General features: G+C 41.8%; 1 protein-coding gene across 4 annotated transcripts in view; it reads left to right on the top strand.

Moving 5' to 3' along the window:
• Positions 1 to 1230: 1230 nt before the first annotated feature.
• Positions 1231 to 22431, top strand: part of ncoa4 (nuclear receptor coactivator 4) — a 38232-nt gene continuing 17031 nt past the window's right edge. For 2 of the 4 annotated variants that reach the window (XM_072583080.1, XM_072583081.1), the window contains exon 1: positions 1231 to 1288. The gene's annotated coding sequence lies outside the window, so the exon portion shown is untranslated. Of the gene's footprint in view, positions 1289 to 19505; positions 19649 to 22431 lie in introns of those variants that run through there. The other 2 variants (XM_072583077.1, XM_072583079.1) reach the window with 2 other exon arrangements.

The raw sequence follows: 22431 nt of genomic DNA, 5'->3' as shown, positions 1-22431 counted from the left end.
TGAATACTCTCCTACTGTACTGTATAAACCTAAGGATTCCTCTCATATCAATCTGATATTTCTTCTATACATTTGCAGGAAATATTACTGCAAACAACAATGAATGAGTTCAGAAAATGTGTCTAGAAATATTGGCAATTCCTCTTTTCTACTTTTTTTTCCCAAATGAACCAAAGTCCCCAGTCCTTCATGACAATATCCCCATTATTCACCATAGTTTTTAAAATTTGAGGTATCCCATCTAAAACCATTAGATTCAGTGACTCTTTGTGTTTAATTCTAGTTTGCCAGAACTAGTGGGATTTGGCCTGTGTTCTAATGGCTGATTGATTCAATTTACAGTATAATCTTCAACTCTTGCAGCAGTGCGGTGCACATAGATGCCTTTCCCTCAAAGCCTGGCTAAATAAAGATGACACATTAAGGTTTAGGTATGTTGTGACACATCTCTGGGAGGAAGTGAGACTTGAACCTAAGCCTCCTGGCTCAGAGTTAGGGCCACTACCACGGTGATACAAGAACTCAATGGAGGTTCACAGACTGTCCCATCACATTACCAACTTACTGTTTCTTAACTCTAGTTGATTAGAAGTTCATTTTATATTTTTACATGCTTTCTTGGGATATTGATATCATCGGCAAGATCAGGATTTATTGCCCATCAATTGTTGCCCCAAGAGGTGGTGGTGATGGGTCTTCTTAAACTGCTTTTTTCCATTCTCACTCACACCTTCTTCTCCCACCCCCAACTCTGTGTTGAAAAATTCCAAGGTGCCTTAACAAACCGACCTTTATCAATAACCTGTCCTGGTTGTCATGTACTTTCCATGATGCAGCCTCCACACGCAGGGCGAGCCCGGGCAACGACAGCTCACAGACACCCCCTCGCTGCAAATGGACGCGCCCCCCCCCCAAACGTTCCTCGTGCACCCCCATCGTCGCCACAAATGGACGCGCCCAGAGCTGCATCACTGTGGGTGACCTGGATCAAACTATCCGGCAAACAGAGGGGTTGTTCGGATTTATTCAATTTAAAACCAGTGACTAACTTTGATAATAACATAGTTACGACTGAATTATGACCAAAATAGTTACATGTTATTAAAGTGGTGATTTGCGTGTTTGATTTGACGGACGTTTAGAGGATCACAGCAGTGAGAGTGGTCAAGGACTCCCCTCCACGCGCCGACGGTGCGAGTGGGAAAGTCCGCGGTTGCTCCCTCTGCTCGCGGGAGTTGGAGAGGGCGCGCGGCTGAAGGTGAAGCGGAGGCGGGAACGGGAGCGGCCGGTGAGAGTGGGGTTCGAGAGCGACCGAGAGACGGGGGGGGGAAGGGGTGTAAGAGGAGGAAGAGAGAAAAAAGGGGGACCCGATCCACCGGCGAGAGAGAACGCGAGAGCTGGGGCCGGGGATGGGAAATAATATCAGAGACACAGGAGCAAAAGTAGGCCATTCAGCCCATCGAGCATGCTCAGCCTTCTGAGACCCTGGACTTCACTTTCCTGGCATTCCCCACAATCCTTGCTTTTCCTAATGATTAACTATCTGTCTATCCCAGCCTTGAATATAAACCTCAGAGGGTTGCGGGGCTTCTGAATACTGCTTTAAAGTATTCAGACATACATAGATCCTGAGTAGACAGGCAGGAGGCTGGAAGAACCCAGCAAGTCAGGCAGCATCAGGAGGTGGAGAAGTTGCTGCTTCGGGTGTCACCCTTCTTCAGGACCGAAACGTAGACTTCTTCACCTCCTGATGTTGCCTGTTTCGTTGTGTTCCTCCAGCCTCTTGCTTGTCTACTTGGATTCCACCATCTGCAGTTTTTTAAGTGTCTGTATAAACAGATCCTTGTCAGCCTTAGAAGTTCAGGGTCATTGGGGATAGATAGAATGTGACATTCAGAACACAAACAGAATGGCCATGGAAATGTCACAGCTTCCAAGCCTATACTTCCCAAACCCTGCCCAGCTCATTCTACCTCCTTTCCAAAATCCACAAACGACTGCCTGCGCAGAGCCATTCTTTTTGCCTGCTCATGTCCAACAGAACTAATCTCTTCCTACCTGAAGTCAATTTTTTTCTCCCCTTGTTCTGTCCCTTTCCGCTTACATCCATGATTCTTCTGACACTTTGTCAGTTGCAGAATTTCCACCTCATGGGTGCCAGTCCCCCCCCCCCCCCCCCCCCCCTGTTCACCTTGGATGTACAATCCCTTGACATGTCCATCTCCCAACAGGAAGGTCTTGGGGCACTCTTCTTCCTGGAGAAAAAAAGGGCTTGAACTGTCCCCATCCACCATCACATACCTCCTTCAGGCTAAACTCGTCTTCACATTGAACAATTTTTCCCTTGGTCCCCTCACTTTAATCATATCAAAGATGTGACCATAGCTACCCACATCGGCCCCAGTTATCCTGTTTCTTTATGGAATTTGTTGTTGTCATCCTACTGAGGATCCTTCCCACAGCTCTTTCTCTGACATCTTCAGTGTCGCAACCCCCCTTGTCTGGAATTGGAAAAATTTATTTTCAGTTTCCATCCTGTTCTCACCTTCACCTAATCCATCTCTGACTCCTCACTTTCCTTCCTCGACATCTCTTTCCATTTCTGGGAACAGACTGGCCATCGATGTCCACTTCAAACCCACTGACTTCCATAGTTCCCTGGGCCGTGTAACCTCTCACCCTGCTTTCTTTCTGTAAAGACTATTCCATTTTCCTAATTTCTCTGTCTCCATTCAATTGTTCTGATGATGCCACTTCCAAACAGAGGCCTCAGAAATGTCCACCTTTTTCCTCAACTGATGTAACCACTGTGGTTGACAGGATCTTCAGCTATGTCTGACTCATTTTTCAGTCTTCTGCCCTCACCCCTTTCTTCCCATAACACCTACTGGGTGCCCTGGTCCTTACTTTCCATTCCACTATCATCCACATCCAAAAGATCATAAGCTGCCATCTCCAGTGGGATGCCATTCCCCTCACCTGTCAGCCATTCCTTCCACAGCACCTTGGTCCACTTCTCCACTGCACTATCTTCATATATATCACCTTTTCCTAGCTACAGTAAACGCTAAAAAAAGAGTAATTGGGCCTGAAACATCAACTCTGCTTTCTCTACCCAGATACTGCCGAGTTTCTCCAGTCATTTCTATTTTTGTTTCAGATTGGCTGTGGTCCTTTTGAGTGCCCAGTGTAGCCTTGGGAGAGTAGTGATGAGTAGCCTATTTTTGCTCCTAATTCATTTGTCTATATGTTACTGTGATACCAAACACTGCTCTCAAACAGGGTCCAAATATTTTTACTGATTTAGAAATATGCAGTTTGCAGATTTTTGCTAATAAGCTTTTTAACTGAACAATTGAGTACAACTTTATGAATAGATTGTAAGGCAAACATAACTATATATATCAACAGCTATATCTCTATTTTACCTTTGCCTTTTTTGGTTTTAGTTTTTACGTCCGTAATCAAGCACTTTAAGTGCCATGCAGAATTTTCGACTTGTTTAGACTGCAAACCATTACTGAAATAATTAACCACCCACCCAGCTTGAGTTGTATATTATAAGCACCAAGGGACTGCTTGTTATTTTATTCATGTTCCATTTCAACAGTTAAGAGCAGTCACTACACTCAACAACATCAGACAGCAAGACATTGCAATTGCTTTGGCCTTTGTGATATAGCTATAGATCTACTATGGCAGAAATAACTAGATTGCATTTATGTAAAAGGTTTCATTTACTTAGGACATTTCCAAGAAATTTAAATGAGTGACTTTAAAGTGTAATCATTGGCTGTAAGGAAGCAATGACAATAATTTTGGTGCAGTTGAAATCCCATGGATGTTTCTTAAGGAGAAAGATACTGTATGCCTGGGACCTGTGAATCTCTTCAAATAGACACCATGTTGTAATGGTTACACATAAGAACTAATTATTTAGCGCACATGCTCCCAGTCCTAGATCTTGGCTAAAATGGTGATTTTCATCAGCTACTATAAAACGACTGTTCAAGGACCTGAATGTCCACAAATCCCACCAAAGACCTAATTTTGTATCAGACATTTTGTTTAATTTAAAAACATCGTAATAACATGAGAGGAAGTTGGAGAGAGGCTGAATGACCTGTTTTAATTTTACATTCTATGTAATAATCTTGAACCCAGACAATTCACCCTGGAGTTGCTGCCTGGTTATTTGAACTATGGTGTGCTTTTCTTCATTCTTATTGTGAAGACATTACCTATTGGTCTGAGCCAATTTTATCCTTGTGAGGAACAAAGTCTCTTTATAGTCTAGACTGTTCTATCTCTAAGACAATTTGTTGACACCATGAGCCATAGGTCAGGTTATGTCACTGACCACAATAAGGAGATCATTACCTCTGCAAGGACATAAAACTGTATTGGTGTCAGTGAGGTCTACAGTTGATGTAGTGCAGTTTTTATTTTGTGCTTTGCATGTAATTTGGTTCGGAATTCACTTGAAGGAGCTTGAGACTATAATCTCACCTTGTAGCTGTGTACTGAGGTCTTGTTATGCTCCTGTGATTAATCAGTGGAAGTCTCTGGTTTGAAGTGAAAATTCTGAGTGCTTTTTTTAAAAGGTGCAAATTAATATCTTTTTCTAAAAGTACAGGAAACCATCACCTTGATCCTGGTTGAACTTGGGCTTAAACTTCACTTTCCTGTCTTCCATTCTTGATTTTTTGAGACATCAGAAATTTGTCTATTCCATCTTTAAAATGTATTCCATGATAGTGCATATAATGTGAAGTCATATGTCAAGTACTTGTAGTATGGAGTGCACTATTTGAAAATGTGATGGAAGCAGGTTCAATTGAATGTTCAAGAGGGCATTGGATAATTACTTGGATAGAACTAGTATGCAGTAATGTGGGGAAAAGGCAGAAGATTGGCACGAGGTAGTAGAATCAATGCAAGCACAATGGGATGATGGCCTCCTGTGCCATAACAATTGTGATTCTCTGAAATCTTGCCATTTCTCAGGATGGGATTCAAACCCACGTCCCAGGACATTAGCCTGGGTCTCTGGATTACTAGTGTATTACTGCTTTGTCATTGCTTTCCTATGAAGTAATTTCTCCTCATCTCATCCTAAATGATTAGCCACTTATCAAAGAATATTGCTGAAAATGTGTTGCTAGAAAAGCGCAGCAGGTCAGGCAGCATCCAAGGAGCAGGAGAATAGACGTTTCGGACATGAGCCCTTCTTCAGGAATCCAGACCTAACCTGCGCTTTTCCAGCAACACATTTTCAGCTCTGATCTCCAGCATCTGCAGTCCTCACTTTCTCCTATCAAAGAATATTGTTTACTTACAGAAAAATTGTCTTTGTTCCATGTAATGTTCCCTTGTAATCTAGTTTGATTTGTGTTATTCAAATTTGCTTTCAGTAGTGAGTGCCAGCTCCTTCTGTTTATTTAAACACACTTTTTATCTATGATTGCTGGCTTACATTTACGCTAGCCACTACTGTAATTAACTGAGTTATCTTAAAACAAATGATGGTAATTATGAAATTAGGTTTTTTTTGTCACCTCTAACACTGAACGGTCTGGCTGATGAACTTCTTGATGTTTTTGATCCTGAGGTATGTAGAATTATTGACAGTTGCTTGGATAAATCAGATATTTGCCTAATAGCTTGGATAAAATTCTGAATTTGTCTTGCTTTGAAGAGTTTGTCAGCTTAATTTGCTATCCATTGTTTGTGAGCTGGAGTGAACCTTTACTGTTTAGAAAAATGTGTGTGTTGTTTGTGAAACTTTAGTGCTTTTAAAATTCCAATTGTGGCGTGAGTACTTGAGGTTTTCCTTTTACGGACCATTTAATGCATTGAAAAGTTTCCGTGTCTCTAATGACCGTCTAAACATCTTGTTTAGCTGTATGCATCAGTCATTCTTCCTGCTGGGAATTGGACAACCACATTGGAGGTTGTCCAGGAGATATGATCTAACTTAAGCATGATTCTACTCTAGCTGCAGTTAGGTCTGAGAGAATATTTGATACTTAACTGAGTGAAAATTAGAAGTAGCCATTCTGTAATCTTATTGAGCTTAGTTTTGATGATCAACTCCTTTGGGTTCATGTTCAGCAATGTCAGAATTCCCATGTTTTTGACAAAGTAACTTCCTCATGTAAGGTAATTTGTAAATTTACGAAATGTCTGCGCATCTCCCAAATGTCTACTTTGATTAGCAAGATTAACTTGCTGAACAGCATTAACAGATTATGTGTCATGGGTGCTTTTTGGATTTAAACAAGATTTCCACAGAAGAACAGTGGAGATAGCTCTTATATATTGTCTGCCATTCAACTTTGCTCCTACTGCCAATCCAGTCAAAGTCGATGATCTGGAATACGGTTTAAATGATTGGCCTCCAGTAAGCTCGGTCATCTTTTTGCCAGGTATAACCCTTCTTGCCTGCTATCTTTGAGCTTGGAATTTGTTACTTTCTGGAACAAGAGGTCCTCACTTCCATCTTTGTGCCTAATAATTAACATTAACAACATGAGTTGTTACTACAGCTTTATTGCAAGTGGAATATCTTAATGTATGGCACTGGTTGAATAGACACAAGGTTGGGAACTTTTAAAAATGGAGTGATGGATGAATTAGGTGTTTTAGAACAAATCAAACAATGAGAGCAGATGGTCAGAGCTGAATAGGGAACTATTACTGGTTGTGGAGGGAAGGTAAAATAAAGCAGTAGGGATTTGTAACAGGATTTTGAAATCCAACATTTGAACCCAGAATGCCAATGGAAAGCGGTAAGTGTTACAGACCTAGTAGAAGATGAGCTGCAGCAAACATCATTCTGTATCAGTAGGATGTAAAAAAAATACTGTGATGGTACTTTGTAGAATTGCAGGTGAGTTTTTCCTGGTGTCCTGGCCAATATTTATCTCAATCAAAAGAGGAAATGTAATTTCTTTTAAAAATATATTCGCTGGCTGACCATTTATTGACCATGCCTAGTAATATTTTGTATATTAAGAAAAAGTCATATGAAAATGCTGCAGTGGTTTTTTGGTAGTTATTTTATAGTATCGGTTATTCAACTGGCCTCAATAGAATGAAGCATCTCTTGAAAGTGTTAGATTTCTCTCTTTTGTGATTACCCTAAATCAACTTCCCTGTAATTCGGTAGAGATTAGAATCAGCAAGACTAAACTCTGCTGTGTCAGTCCATGCTTCCACATAACAGTGTAATCCTTGATTGATTCAACTATTTTTGGCTAAATTTAAAACAAAAAGTTATAAAACAAAGCTAGCATTTCGACTCATGAAGGAAAAGCACAATTAGTACATATGCATTTCTAAGAAGTATAATCAATAAAACTGTACATGCTGGAAACCTGAAACAAAGATAAAACAGCCAAGAAATCTTAACCGGTCAGGCACAATCTGCGGGGTAAAAAAAAGCTAGCTTTTTAGATACCTAACTCTTAATCTGAATCTCTTTTGACAAAAGATTATGCACTTGTTATATTAACTGTCTTCCATTTTCCCAGAAGTGTTTCCTTGACTTGAGTGTTTTTTTTTCAGTTTGTTGTACATTTGGCCTTAGGAACCTTACTGAGTGTAAGGGGGAGCATGAAAGTGAGAGTATGGTCATGTTCTCGTTATGCTTTTGCTGCTTGGACAAATAGGATTGGGGATCATTGATACTTGCTGAAACATGGGTTTCTAGAAAGTACACAATAGTTGTATTTCAAAAATGGAATATCCAGTTTGGGCTTTGAAATTCTGGCAAATCTATAAGTCTTCAAAGTTTGTGAGAAGATTTGTAGTTCGGGTGCTCGTTGTTGTGGTTCTGTTCGCCGAGCTGGGAATTTGTGTTGCAGACGTTTCGTCCCCTGTCTAGGTGACATCCTCAGTGCTTGGGAGCCTCCTGTGAAGCGCTTCTGTGATGTTTCCTCTGGCATTTGTAGTGGTTTGTCCCAACACTACTATTATAGGACAAGCCAAACAGAGAACAGCCAGGGAATTCCTAGAGGCATGGCATTCATCCACAGATTCAATCAATAAGCACATCGATCTGGGCCCAATATACCGACCACTGTAACGGACAGCTGGAACTGACAACCGGAAGCGGCAGATTCAAACCACTGCCGCACAAATTCCCAGCTCGGCAAACAGAGCCACAACAATCTATAAGTCTGTTCTGGCATGTGAAGAGTTAACTTCGCTGAAATAACTTAGTTCCCATTTCCTCAAATGCCAGGCTAAATTTTGAGTCCGTGGCAGCTTAAATAGCTTTGTGTGGAACTTGGTGGTGGACTCAGTGTCCTGATATTAAGCATTTCCTCCTGCTTAATCTCTCTTTGATAAAAGTGAGTTAAATAATTGGTCAGCTCACCTTAGTTAATTACATCAAGTTTCTGTTTCAAGAAAGTATATAACATTGTACAGCCAAGGTATGTTGTCTGTGGAAACATTGAGATTTTACCAACTTATCATTACTACAATCAAAATGTCCTGGTATATTTGGTGTTGCTTCAGCAGAGGTGCAATGCCATTTAACTCTTTGGTACTACATGTGCTTTTCCTAGTTCAGTGAATATTCTTGGTATGTCTGTTTATCCAATCTTAATTCAAAGTTTGTTTAATTAGCTGATAAATGTAGTTTTTCAGCAATCTTATTTATATTGTGAAATGAAAATTATTGGATATTTTGTGTGGATACAAATTTAGAATTACCAGGAATATGATCCACAATTTATTGACATAAGATCATATGATTTTCCATGTCTTTTGTTTTTTGAGCAAACTTTGAAAATGATCATTTGTGTTGATGCATTTGTTTGCAAAGATTAAAATATGTTGTCAGCAAGCATGCTTATTTTGTAGAAGATTAACTTTTAACCTAATGGAAATTGATGACTTGAGGCCAAAATACAACCAGGGTGCTGAGGTTAGCTTTTTGAAAGAAACCTTTAGTCTTGGTAGGTGGGTCTAAAGTGCTGTGTGCCTCGTGATATTTATTGAATTAGTGTTGTGTTAGTGGTTTTAGTTGAGAAATAAAGGTGAAGGGTCAGGACTGATAAAATATTTATCATATGGATCCTGAGGAAGTGAAGAATGTGGGTACAGTTACAATGTTTAAAAGACATTCTGACGGGTACATGAATAGGAAAGGTTTGGAGGGATAAAGGACAGGAGCAGACAGTTTAGTTTGCGATTATGTTCAGGATGGACTGGTTGAACCAAAGGGTCTGTTTCCTTGTTGTAAGACTCTATGACTAAGATATTTAACAGCAAAGTTACAGTTTAAGGCTGAGAGAATAAACATTTGGGAAGGGTAAGTGGTGTATCTCCTTAAAAAGCAAGGTTGGATGCCAAAGAGGATTGCCTATCCTAAGATATAACAAAAGTTGTTAAAGTAAGTCATGAAAAACTGAAGAAGTGGTGCTTTGTTTTCTAGAACAGGCAGAGATGTGACTTAATAGACATATTTAAAGATATGAAGGTGCTTGATAGGATTGCTAATAAATATTAGATATTTACTAGTAAACCCAATTTGAAATCCTATAGTGTGGAGCATGCTACTACTTGGAGTGTTGATGTGAATAGCATAAAAATATTTTAAGAGGAAGCCAGTTAAGGATACGAGGGAGAAAACAACCGAAGGATATTCTGATCATGTGAGTAGGAAACTGCTCATATGGACCATAAACTGTGGTCGGAATAAGTAGAGTCATAGAGATAGACAGCATGGAAGCAGAACCTTCGGTCCAACCTGTCCATGCTGACCAGGTATCCCAACCCAATCTAGTCCCACCTGCCAGCACCTGGCCCATATCCCTCCAAATCCTTCCTATTCATATATCCATCCAAATGCCTCTTAAATGTTGTACCAGCCTCCACCACTTCCTCTGGCAGCTCATTCCATACACATACCACCCACAGTGTGAAATAGTTGCCCCATAGGTCTCTTTTATATCCTTCCCCTCTAAACCTATGCCCTCTAGTTCCGGACTCCCTGACCCCAGGGAAATGACTTTGCCTATTTACCCTATCCATGCCCTTCATAATTTTGTAAACCTCTATAAAGTTACCCTCAGCCTCCGACGCTCCAGGGAAAACGGCCTCAGCCTGTTCAGCCTCTCCCTCTAGCTCAAATCTTCCAACCCTGGCAACATCCTTGTAAATGTTTTCTGAACCCTTTCAAGTTTCACAACATCTTTCGGAAAGGAAGGAGACCAGAATTGCATGTAATATTCCAACAGTGGCCTAACCAATGTCCTGTACAGCCGCAGCATGACCTCCCAACTCCTGTACTCAATACTCTGACCAATAAAGGAAAGCATACCAAACGCCACCTTCACTATCCTATCTACCTGCGACTCCACTTTCAAGGAGCTATGAACCTGCACTCCAAGGTCTCTTTGTTCAGCAACACTCCCTAGGACCTTTACTTAGTGCACAAGTCCTGCTAAGGTTTGCTTTCCCAAAATGCAGCATCTCGCATTTATCTGAATTAAGCGCCATCTGCCACTTCCCTGCTCATTGGCCCATCTGATCAAGCTCCTGTTGTAAACTGAGGTAACCCTATTTGCAGTCCACTACACCTCCAATTTTGGTGTCGTCTGCAAACTTACTAACTGTATGTCTTATGCTCGCATCCACATCATTTAGGTAAATGACAAAAAGTAGAGGACCCAGCAACGATCCTTGTGGCACTCCACTGGTCACAGGCCTCCAGTCTGAAAAACAACCTTTCACCACCACCCTGTCTTCTACCTTTGAGCCAGTTCTGTATCCAAATGGCTAGTTCTCCCTGTATTCTGAGACCTAACCTTGCTAACCAGTCTCCTATGGAGAACCTTGTTGAATGCCTTGCTGAAGTCCATATAGATCGCATCTACCACTCTGCCCTTGTCAATCCTCTTTGTTACTTCTTTAAAAAACTCAATCAAGTTTGTGAGACATGATTTCCCACGCACAAAGCCACGTTGACTATCCCTAATCAGTCCTTGCCTTTCCAAATACTTGTACATCCTGTCCCTCAGGATTCCCTCCAACAACTTGCCCACCACCAAGGTCAGGCTCACTGGTCTATAGTTCCCTGGCTTGTCCTTACCACCTTTCTTAAACAGTGGCACCACGTTAGCCAACTTCCAGTCTTCCTGCACCTCACCTGTGACTATCGATGAGACAAATATCTTAGCAAGAGGCCCAGCAATCACTTCTCTGGCTTCCCACAGAGTTCTAGGGTACACCTGATCAGGTCCTGGGGATTTATCCACCTTTATCCATTTCAAGACATCCAGCACTTCCTCTTCTGTAATATGTACATTTTGCAAGATGTCACCATTTATTTCCCTACAGTCTATATCTTCCATTTCCTTTTCCACAGTAAATACTGATGCAAAATACTCATTTGGTATCTTCCCCCATTTTCTGCAGCTCCACACAAAGTCCACCTTGCTATTCTTTCCATAGTTACCCTTTTGTCCTTAATGTATTTGTAAAAACTCTTTGGATTCTCCTTAATTCTATTTGCCAAAGCTATCTCGTGTTCCCTTTTTGCCCTCTTTATTTCCCTCTTAAGTTTACTCCTACTTCCTTTATACTCTTCTAAGGATTCATTCGATCTATCCTGTCTATACCTGACATATGCTTCCTTCCTTTTCTTAACCAAACCCTCAATTTCATTCGTCATTCAGCATTCCCTATACCTACCAGCCTTTCCTTTCACCCTGACAGGAATATACTTTATCTGGATTCTTGTTATCTCATTTCTGAAGGCTTCCCATTTTCCAGCCGTCCCTTTATAGAGTCAGAGATGTACAGCATGGAAACAGAACCTTCATGCTGACCAGATATCCCAATCCAATCTAGTCCCACCTGCCAGCACCCGGCCCATATCCCTCCAAACCCTTCCTATTCATATACCCATCCAAATGCCTCTTAAATGTTGCAGTAGTACCAGTCTCCACCCCTTCCTCTGGCAGCTCATTCCATACACATACCACCCTCGGCGTGAAAAAGTTGTCCCGTAGGTCTCTTTTATATCTTTCCCCTCTCACCCTAAACCTATGCCCTCTACTTCTGGACTTCCTGACCCCAGGGAAAAGACTTTGTCTATTTATCCTATCCATGCTGCTCATAATTTTGTAAACTTCTATAAGGTCACCCCTCAGCCTCCGACGCTCCAGGGAAAACAGCCCCAGCTTGTTCAGCCTCTCCCTATAGCTCAAGTCCTCCAACCCTGGCAACATCCTTGTAAGTCTTTTCTGAACCCTTTCAAGTATCACAACATCTTTCCAATAGGAAGGAGACCAGAATTGCAGGCAATATTCCAACAGTGGCCTAACCAATGTTCTGTACAGCAGCAACATGACCTCCCAACTCTTGTACTCAGTACTCTGACCAATAAAGGAAAGCATACCAAATGCCGCCTTCACTATCCGATCTACCTGCGACTCCACTTTCAAGGAGCTATGAACCTGCACTCCAAGGTTCAGCACACTCCCTAGGACCTTACCATTAAGTGTATAAGTCCTGCTAAGATTTGCTTTCCCAAAATGCAGCACCTCTCATTTATCTGCATTAAACTCCATCTGCTACTTTTCAGCCCATTGGCCCATCTGGTCCATATCCTTATCTGCCCCCAGTCAGCTTTCGAAAGGTCTTGCCTAATACCATCAAAATCGGCCTTTCTCCAATTTAGAACTTCAACTTTTAGATCTGGTATATCCCTTTCCATCATTATTTTAAATCTAATAGAATTATGGTCGCTGGCCCCTAAGTTCTCCCCCACTGACACCTCAGTCACCTGCCCTGCCTTATTTCCCAAGAGTAGGTCAAGTTTTGCACCTTCTCTAGTAGGTACATCCACATACTGAATCAGAAAATTGTCTTGTATGCACTTAAGAAATTCCTCTCCATCTAAACCTTTAACACTATGGCAGTCCCAGTCAATGTTTCAAAAGTTAAAATCCCCTACCATAACCACCCTATTATTCTCACAGATAGCTGAGATCTCCTTTCAAGTTTGTTTCTCAATTTCCCTCTGACTATTAGGGGGTCTATAATACAATCCCAATATGGTGATCATCCCTTTCTTATTTCTCAGTTCCACCCAAATAACTTCCCTGGATGTATTTCTGGGAATATCTTCCCTCAGCACAGCTGTAATGCTATCCCTTATCAAAAATGCCACTCCCCCTCCTCTCGCCTCCCTTTCTATCCTTCCTGTAGCATTTGTATTCTGGAACATTAAGCTGCCAGTCCTGCCCATCCCTGAGCCATGTTTCTGTAATTGCTATGATATCTCAGTCCCATGTTCCTAACCATGCCCTGAGTTCATCTGCCTTCCCTGTTAGACCCCTTGCATTGAAATAACTGCAGTTTAATTTATTAGTCCTACCTTGTCGCTGCCTGCCCTGGCTGTTTGACTCAGTTCTGTTCTCAACTGTATCAATCTCAGATTGATCTCTTTCCTTACTATCTCCCTGGGTCCCACCCCACCCCCACACCCACACCCAACCCCACCCCCAAATTATTAGTTTAAATCCTTCCGAGCAGCTCCAGCAAATTTCCCTGCCAGTATATTAGTCCCCTTCCAATTTCGGTGCAATCCGTCCTTCTTATATAGGTCACTTCTTCCCCAAAAGAGATTCCAATGATCCAAAAATGTGAATCCTTCTCCCATACACTAGCCCCTCAGCCATGCATTCATCTGCTGTATCCTCCTACTGCTGCCCTCACTAGCTCATAGCACCGGGAGTAATCCAGATATTACTACTCTTGAGGACCTGCTTTTAAATTTCTGCCTAACTCTCTGTAATCTCCCTTCAGAATCTCAACCTTTTCCCTTCCTATGTCATTGGTTCCAATGTGGACAATGATCTTTTGCTGGCCCCTCTCCCCTATGAGAACATTCTGCACCCTCTCTGAGACATCCTTGATCCTGGCACCAGGGAAGCAACACACCATTCTGATTTTTCGCTGATGGCCACAGAAACGTCTGTCTGTACCTCGGACTAGGGAATCCCCTAACACAATTGATCTCTTGATGCCCGACGTACCCTTCGTTGCATTAGAGCAAGTCTCAATACCAGAAACTTGGCTGTTCATGCTAAGTTCCTCTCAGAATGCATCACCCCCTACATTTTCCAAAACACCATACCTGTTTGAAATGGATATATCCACAAAAGACTCCTGCCCTAGGTGCCGATCTCTCTCACCCTTCCTGGAGTTAACCCATCTATGTGACTGTATCTGAGACTTACCCCCCTTCCTATAACTGCCACCCATCACATAATATTGCTGTTGCAAATTCCTCATTGCTTCTGTCTCTCCATTTGATCTGATAAGATTCACAGCCAACAGCATTTATGGCAGATATAATCTGCAGTAACCCTTAAACAGCATTTATGGCAGATATAATCTGCAGTAACCCTTAAACTCTCTTTAAACTTCCACATCTGACAAGAAGTACATATCACTCTATTAAAGGCCATTTTTTGTTCCTTCATAATCAACAGACCCAGAAAGTAACACCATCTTATTCCTCTACAAACAATGCCCCAGGTTAAATTAATAGTTATGGCTTATATTTTAAGTTTAATCAAGAGACATATCTCCAAAAATATATAATCAAGAAAGAACCCACTCTACTCACTACTGCAGATTCTCTGTTGGCCACACTTAAAACAATGATTAACTGATCTGAATCTATGCTGTGAACTTCACCCAACAGTTCCTCCAAGGTCAGTAATGAATTTCACTGTTTGTTAATTTTCCCAGATGCACTCTGATGACTATCCTGAGGTGGCACTTGAAACCTGACCTGTAGCCCAGAGATAGGGAAATTTCTACTATGTCACTGGACCTTTTCTGGCCTGTTTCTATGCTGTAAATATCTGATATAATTATTGCATGTGTATATGCAAAGTTCTTGGAGAGGTGCAGGATTAAAAATAGTGATAATGATGGGGGCGTGGAGGGGAAGGAGGGAGAGAGAGAGAGAGAGAGAGAGAGAGAGACTGCCTGCCTGAATGAGTTTCAACCAATCCAGAAGTTATATGATTGAAATAAGAGGAATTGTAATGTTTGACGTGGTGTGTTTTGATTTTCATTTGAATCATTTCCTTACATGAAGATATGATTGGGAGTACTAACCTTGGCTTCATATTTCCCATTTGTGATGTCAGAGGGAGGTCCATACTACCATAATTTCCATATAATTTGGTATGAGGAAAACCACCACACAGCACAAATGTGGAAAGGAGCCAGTGTAGTGCAGGTGACGAGTGAATGGGACTTCGCTTTGGTATATGTATAACATTACTTGTGATTGACCTCCAAATGGCTGCTCAAAAGTCGACTATAATCATAAATTCCAAAGAGCAAAAAATGGCATAAAAGAGTAAGTTAGAGTGCATATTTTTAAAATACTTTTAGGAAAGTAGGATAATATGTCCAATTTAAAAAACAGGCTGCTTGACCACTCCCTACACTTCATTCTCTTAAAGACCAGGTTTTAATAAGTCAAAACTGAGGCATGTAGGAAGATGTGGGAAGGTGGAGCTCCATGATGGTTGGCAGAATGTTGGGTGACCAATAGCAAGAGTCTGAGTGGGGGTGTCATGTGATGATGTCTGTCAGAATTTATCCAGCCAGAGATTGCAGTGTTCTTCTTTTAGATCTTCTAAAACAACAATGGGGTTGTTAATGCTACATGGAAGAGATGGCAAAAGTCCTAACAACGTCAAAGGGAGAGCTGTCATGTAGATCCACTGTATGCACTGCATTTCACTGTTATGGGTTTTTGATAGAAAATAGGTCACATTTCAGAGATTTTTCCTCTTGGTTCAGTTTATAGTTAACAAAAAGGGGAAAGTTAAAAACGTCGGCATTTGAACTGTTATAAAAAACTTTTTTTGGACTACAAGAACACCTGATGAAAGCCAATGCTGCCCTTGCACAATGTGGGCATCTTGGTGTCCTGTCATCTTCAGCTTTAATCTATCCACTATTGACAGCCCTGGCTTCAGCTGCCTAGGCCTTAACTCTGGAAGGGTATTCCGTACTGAAAATGTGTTGCTGGAAAAGCGCAGCAGGTCAGGCAGCATCCAAGGAGCAGGAGAATCGACGTTTTGGGCATGAGGCCTTCAGGAATGAGGAATGTGTGCCCAGCAGACTAAAATAAAAGGTAGGGAGGAAGGACTTGGGGGAGGGGCGTTGGAAATGCGATAGGTGGAAGGAGGTTAAGGTGAGGGTGATAGGCCGGAGTGGGGGCGGAGAGGTCAGGAAGAAGATTGCAGGTTAGGAAGGTGGTGCTGAGTTCGAGGGTTGGGAGAGACAAGGTGGGGGGAGGGGAAATGAGGAAACTGGAGAAATCTGAGTTCATCCCTTGTGGTTGGAGGGTTCCTAGGTGGAAGATGAGGCCCTCAAACTCAGCACCACCTTCCTAACCTGCAATCTTCTTCCTGACCTCTCCGCCCCCACTCCCACTTCCACCCCCCACTCTGGCCTATCACCCTCACTTTAACCTCCTTCCACCTATCACATTTCCAACGCCCCTCCCCCAATACCCTCCTCCCTACCTTTTATCTTAGTCTGCTGGGCACACCTTCCTCATTCCTGAAGAAGGGCTCATGTCCGAAACGTCGATTCTCCTGCTCCTTGGATGCTGCCTGACCTGCTGCGCTTTTCCAGCAACACATTTTCAGCTCTGATCTCCAGCATCTGCAGTCCTCACTTTCTCCTCAAGGATATTCCGTATCCTCCCTACCTAAGGTTATTTATTTAGTGCAGCATAGTGGCATTGTGGTTAAGCACAGCTGCCTATCAGTGCCAGGGACCTGGGTTCGATTCCAGTCTTGGGCGACTGTCTGTAGGGTTGCGTGTTCTCCCTGTGTCTGTGTGGATTTCCTCCAGGTGCTCTGGTTTCCTCCCATTGTCCAAAATATGAGGTGGATTTACCATGCTAAAAATTGCCTGTAGTGTCCAGTCATGTGCAGGTTAGGTGGGTTATCCATGGTAAAATCCCATGCGGAGTTAAAAGGATGGGATTGGGGATTGGGGATTGGGTCTGGGTGGGATGTTCTTCGAAGGGTTAGTGAGATTTGATAGGTTGAATGGATTCTGTGATTCTACCTTTCTCCTCTCCCCAAGATGCTGTGTAAACCCACCTCTTTTTTTTAAAACTGTCTGTCCACAGATCTCCTAATCTGCCTGAACATCACTTTGTTATATTATGTTCCTGTGAAGCACCTTGGGATGTTTTATTATTTCAGATTTTTCAAATTTGTTTTCCTCACAGGAGGAACAAAACAGGAATTAGAGTCATAGAGATTTACAGCATGGAAACAGACCCTTCGGTACAACCCATCCATGCCAACCAGATATCCCAGCCCAAACTAGTCCCACCTGCCAGCACCCGGCCCATATTCCTCCAAACCCTTCTAAATGCCTTTTATCTGTTGCAATTGTACGAGCCTCCACCATTTCGTTTGGCAGCTCATTCCATACACGTACCACACTCTGTGTGAAAAAGTTGCCCCTTAGGTCTATTTTGTATCTTTCCCCTCTCACCCTAAACCTCTATGTCCTCTAGTTCTGGACTCCCCGACCCCAGGGAAAAGACTTTGCCTATTTATCCTATCCATGCCCCTCATAATTTTGTAAACCTCTATAATGTCACCCCTCAGCCTCTGATGTTCCAGGGAAAACAGCTCCAGCCTGTTCAGCCTCTCCCTGTAGCTCAAATCCTCCAACCCTGGCAACATCCTTGTAAATCTTTTCTGAACCCTTTCAAGTTTCACAACATCTTTCCGATCGGAAGGAGACCAGAATTGCACTTTTTGTATTTATACAGAATTGTATTTATACTGTATCATTCAGAATGTCAGGCCATTCTAAGGCCTTGCTGTGAAGTTCTTTTCAATTATTGTCAATGTTAAAAGTAAGGAATTTCTGTCAATTTTTGCGTTGCATGCTCTGACAAATTGCAACTGTCATAAATTTTGTTATTGATTTGAGGTAAATATTTTGGAAGGAGTAGCTGTTGAATAATTTTTAATCTCCCTGCTCTTTCCTCCAGCCTTTTCAATTTATGTCATTAAACTATCCTTTTAAAAATTATGAATTTTGTTTCCATTTCTATTAGACTTTTTCCTGCAGTAGTAACCAACCCACCAATTCATAGAAATCTTTGATTTACCTCTGATGTGACGGAGTTGGTGTTGGACTGGGGTGGACAAATTTAAAAATCTCACAACACCAGGTTATACTCCAACAGGTTTATTTTGAAGCACTAGCTTTCGGACCACTCCTCCTTGGCTGATGAAGCAGCACTCCGAAAGGCTGTTCTGCCAAATAAACCTGTTGCATTATAACCTGGTGTTGTGTGGTTTTTAACTTTGATTTTCCTCATAATTATCATTCACTTTATATGCCAAGATTGCAATCATTTCTTTGTGCTTTACCAGCATGCTAAATTTAAAAAAAAACATGTTTGAGCTGCCCAATCATGACAGCAAGAAAGCAAAGAATCTTCAGATACTCCAGTTGGGAACTGTATTGCAGCATAGTTTCAATCTGTTCGGTGTTAAATGATCACCTTCTCGTCTAAATGTCCCAAGGACAAAAGTTATCAGTAACTGGGTTGCTTTGTTTAAAATAGAGTGTCACCTTTGCCCTAGATTTACAGCCAAAGATTATGTGGCTAACATCACCTTCCGAATTATTAGCCACTTGTAATTACGTGATCATTCTGTTCATTCCCTGTTTGGTTAAAAGGCTTTGGCAGTGTGGCAGGAGAAAGGGATTTAAGGGTTTTAATTTTTGGTATACAGCCACTGGTAACCTTCATGAGTCCTCATCCAAAAACCCGTCTGTATTGTTTTGCATGACTGCTGCATCAAGCTGCTTGGTGGGTTTGATCCAGTCTGTGTTGTGAATTTGCAATGAAATGTGACCCCAGTAATTTGAAAATATTAACATGCTTTCTTTAAATCTGCAGAACTAACACAAAATGTAAACAGTTATTTTATAACTTTGTAATACCAAGTGAGGAGCAATTTGACACATCATAAGTTGATATTTTTAGTCAGGCCTCTTCCAAACCTGGTGGGAGGTCCCATGTTTTGAGTTGTTTGCTTTGTTGAAAGCTTATTGAAATTTATAATTATCACTTCATAATTATTTTAAAACCAACCATGTAATTCTGATTCTCTCCAGCTAGTCTTTGAAACAAAAATCTGAATTATTTGTCGTGAAATAATTGTTTGTCTGAGAGTAAAGCTGTCTTCACCACCCCATTCCCCCTTATTAAATGTTGCAGCGATGGATGTTGATCATTCCCCAGGCGGATCCCCTATCTGAGTACAGATTGCTGCAGCGATGGGCTGTTGCGCACCCCCCTCCTGGAGGCCCTTGTGTACGTGCAGCTGGCTGAGCTGCTCGTGGCGGACTGCTGACGTGAAGACAGCTGTGCCGCGTGCGTGACGTATCACGCAGGGTCGGTTCCGTGACGTGGCGGGGTCTATATAAGGGGTTGGGGGAATTGAGTCCCCCGGCAGTCCTAGGCTGGCGGCCGGGAAGGTGGTTCGAAAGGGATCGTTTTACTAACAGCTTTGGCAGCGTCTCACCGGCATCCGCCACACAGGTACAATCAGTGGCATCAATTCCCGTAGTGGGCGTGCTGAATAGTTGTTATAATTATTCTCGTTTGTGTAAGCCGAGGGTCATTGATCTGAGATTGAAGAGAGACGTTGGAGAGCAGACTGCAGTAATGGCCGCTAGGCCTGTGCTAAGGGCAGAGTGAGGAGAGACTGGGGAGGATGCATTCTCCCTAAACCTTGATTTTTGCACCATCTATCCTTCGGTCTTGTTAAAATTTTAAATATTATTCCATTTTATGCGTTTGCAGGGTAGATTGAGTGCAGGCTGTGGGAGCCCATCTATCTCTTGGACCCAACCTGTATCTGGCTTTGTTAATATTGACTGTAACCTGGTGATTATTATTTCGGGATTGTTGTGGTTTTAAATTTTGGAAATAATGTTGAATTAGATGAGCCAGAGCGGCTGGGGGTATCACAATTCCCTGATGGCTGTACGCCCGAGCATTGTTTATGTTGGTAACTCATTTTCACATTCCCGACAGACAAGCAATAGTACCAGATTCCCTTCTTATCAATATTGAGCTTACAGACTGTTGAAGGGAAATTTGGAGCTGATGGAAAATAGTGAAAACAAGATGCAACCTATTAAAAGGAAGTTATGCTGCGCTATGGGTGACAGAATATGCTTCTCTGAGTATGATAGGTGTGAACCCGATTTGACGTATGGAAGAATGCAGGTTTCTGGCCCTTTGTGGGCTTTTTTATAGGAACAATTTACATTGAAGTTGAACAGAATTTTGGAGCTCTTCATCAAATGAATAGATTCTGGACAGTGTGGGTGGCAGGAATGGGCCAAGAGATCAACAAGGGATGTGAGGTGGATCAGACCCTGCATACTACAGCCCAAGAAGCTATTCATTTCTAAGCAATCCATTTTGCACAGCCATGGCTAAACCTCTTAATTGTTTTGTTAGCCCTATGTTCAGCATAAGAGAGCTTTGCAGTTTTTCAGCACTATGTTCTGTTAACATTCCAAACTATGGTGTACAGGCCTAACATTAACTCAAATGGTACCCTCCGCCCACCCATTATGTAAACAATTTGGATGAGAATTTTGGAGGCACGGTTAGAAAGTTTGCAGGTGACACTCAAATCAGTGGTATAGTGGTCAGTGAAGAAGGTTGAACGTATAATGGGATCTTGATCAACTGGGCCAGAGTATTGAGGAATGGCAGATGGAGTTTAATGCAGGTAAATGCAAGATGTTGCATTTTGGTAAGACAAACCAGGGCAGGAGTTACACAGTTGATGGTAGGGCCCAGGGAGTGTTATGGAACAGACGGACTGAGGAGTGCAGGGGCATATTCCTTGAAAGTGGTGTAACAGATGGCAGCATTTGGCGCACTTGCCTTTATTGGTTGAGTTTTGAATACAGGAGTTGGAGTATCATGTTACAGTTCTGATCACCGTGTTACAGGAAGGATGTTATTAACCTGGAAAAGGTGTGAAAAATATTTACAAGGATGTTACCAAGACTGGTAAGGAGAGGCTGGATAGTCTGGGACTTTTCACCCTGGACCGTAGGAGGCTGAGGGGTGACCTTATACAGGTTGATGAAATCATGAGGGGTATAGACAAGGTGAATAACTAGTTTTTTTTCCCCAAGGCAGGAGAGTCCAAAACTAGAGGGCATAGGTTTAAGATGATGCGGAAAGATTTAAAAGAGACCTAAGGGGCAACGTTTTCACTCAGAAGGTGGTGTATATATGGCAAGAGTTGCCAGCAGAAGTGATAGAAGTAGATACAGATACAAACTGAAAATCGATTTTAGACAGCGCTATGAGTAGGAGAAAGTGAGGACTGCATTTCATAAATCAATGATGCTGCAGATCAGAGTCAAAAAGTGTGGCGCTGGAAAAGCAAAGTCGGTCAGGCAGCATCCGAGGAGCAGGAGAGTCGATGTTTTGAGCATAAGTTTGAGTAGGAAAGTTTAGAGGGATATGGGCCAAGCGTAGTTCTGTTTAGGAAACCTGGTCAAGATGGAACAAAGGTTCCGTGCTGTATGACTCAGTCTGTTTAAGTGAGTATGTTGTGTGCTTGCTTTCCCTCCTCTAGGAGTGACCTTAATATGCCAGATTTTGATTGTGCTGTGATCCTCGAAGACTTTAAAACACATTCTATGTGAACTTGTCCATTGGAGAGTTTGTAGTTCCTCTCAAATCCTCTAATTCCTTGACAATTTTTAGTGTTTAATTTTACTTACTTTCTGAAAAATGTCAATTGATTATCTCTTTTTAAAGAAACACAAATATATTTGTCCAGATTATATTTAATGTCAAATTTACATGTTCGGTTTAAACATCTTTCTTAAAAAAAAACTTCAAGTAAGTCATCTGTCAATTTGAGACAAACTTGCCAAACAAGGAAATGCCTGAATATATTCTGTGTGGGTGTAAATGTTGTCACAGTAATTCTGCACTTCCATGTTTTAATGTTAACCCCATTCTCAGTGAGAGAGACTCTGATCTGATTATTTAAACAGGAAATGGTTGAATATATTCTTTACTGCAGTTGAAACATGCCAGTTTGGATTCATGCGTTTTTAAGTATCTGATATTTTAAGGGTCCCTAAGGCATCGTTTTGTCTCCATTTAAAAGTATCAAGCTGCCTTTTTTGTCTTTGCACATTATTTGGCTTCTTTTTTATTATATTGAAGACACTGTTTTACTTGGGCTAATTTAAAACTTTTGAGAATGATATACATTCTGAATGCAGTGCACACGTTTTGGAAATGGTGCACTTTCAGCAATCCTCTGTTAATAATGA

Source organism: Chiloscyllium punctatum, chromosome 13 (assembly GCF_047496795.1).
Source record: "Chiloscyllium punctatum isolate Juve2018m chromosome 13, sChiPun1.3, whole genome shotgun sequence".
Classification (NCBI taxonomy): domain Eukaryota; kingdom Metazoa; phylum Chordata; class Chondrichthyes; order Orectolobiformes; family Hemiscylliidae; genus Chiloscyllium; species Chiloscyllium punctatum.
The sequence above is the reverse complement of the archived record's forward strand: the minus strand, read 5'-3'. Positions and strand labels throughout refer to the sequence as shown.